We start from the raw sequence: 1104 nt of genomic DNA on the forward strand, positions 1-1104 counted from the left end.
TGATGTATACTGCAAAATTACAGTTAATTGTAATGGTGGTAAAGTGTTTATTTTGGAGGGATTCTATGGTAAATATATATGCAGTTGATCTTGCAAATGATGTGAATGAAGAAGTGCATACGTTTGATGGAAACCTAAAATTTAAAATTGCTGACTTCCAAAAATACATGTATGCAGTGCATCCAGAAAGTATTTCATTTTACCCCCTTCAAAATTCTACTCACAGTGCCCCAAAATGACAACATGAAAAAAGTTATTTTAAAATTTTTGCAAAGATATTAAAAATAAAAAGGTAAGAAATCACATGTACATAAGTATTCACAGCCTTTCCTCAATACTTTGTTGATCTACCTTTGGCGGCAATTTCAGGCTCATGTCTTTTTGAATATGATGCCACAAGTTTGACACACCTACGTATGTTTGGGCAGTTTTGTCCATTCCTCTTTGTAGCACCTCTCAAGGGCCATCAGGTTGGATGTAGACCATCGGTGCACAGCCATTTTCAGATCTCTCCAATTCAAAGCCCGCAACCCTGGGACCAGTATCATGTACAGGTCTCTGCATGATCTTCAAAGCATCACCTGTCAAACCTTATCAGCAAAGTGTACTTAATTAAAGGCCATAAAAGTGACCATCCTTGACTAGTGTGCTTTAATTGAGAGAGTGGTGTGGCAACATGACGAGCCGAAAGAAATCGGTCACGTGACTCATGGGTTCAAAATAGCGTTCGCTGTTAATCAGTCTGTATGTAAATCCAGCTATTTTATTTATTTATTCACTGAAAATGCCAGGTTGCTGTGCATTTGGAGGCACAAATAGACACAGCAAGGACTTCAAGATGCACAGATTCCCTTCAGATCCGAACAGAAGAAAAATTTGCGAAAATAAAGTCAGCCATGTGGGATGGAAGTTGACATCATCATCAAAGCTTTGAGAGGTAAATTTATTGTTCAGTTCCATGTACAGTAAAACTCACCTAAACTGTCATTGTATAAAGCAGATATTCGCAGTCACCGGACAATAGTCACAAAGATTTTGTATTGTTTTCCACATCGGATAAAATGTCCCGTCTGATCGCAATGTATTTCTATTAAAAACCCCTCA

Source organism: Thalassophryne amazonica, chromosome 15 (assembly GCF_902500255.1).
Source record: "Thalassophryne amazonica chromosome 15, fThaAma1.1, whole genome shotgun sequence".
NCBI classification, from domain to species: Eukaryota; Metazoa; Chordata; class Actinopteri; order Batrachoidiformes; family Batrachoididae; genus Thalassophryne; species Thalassophryne amazonica.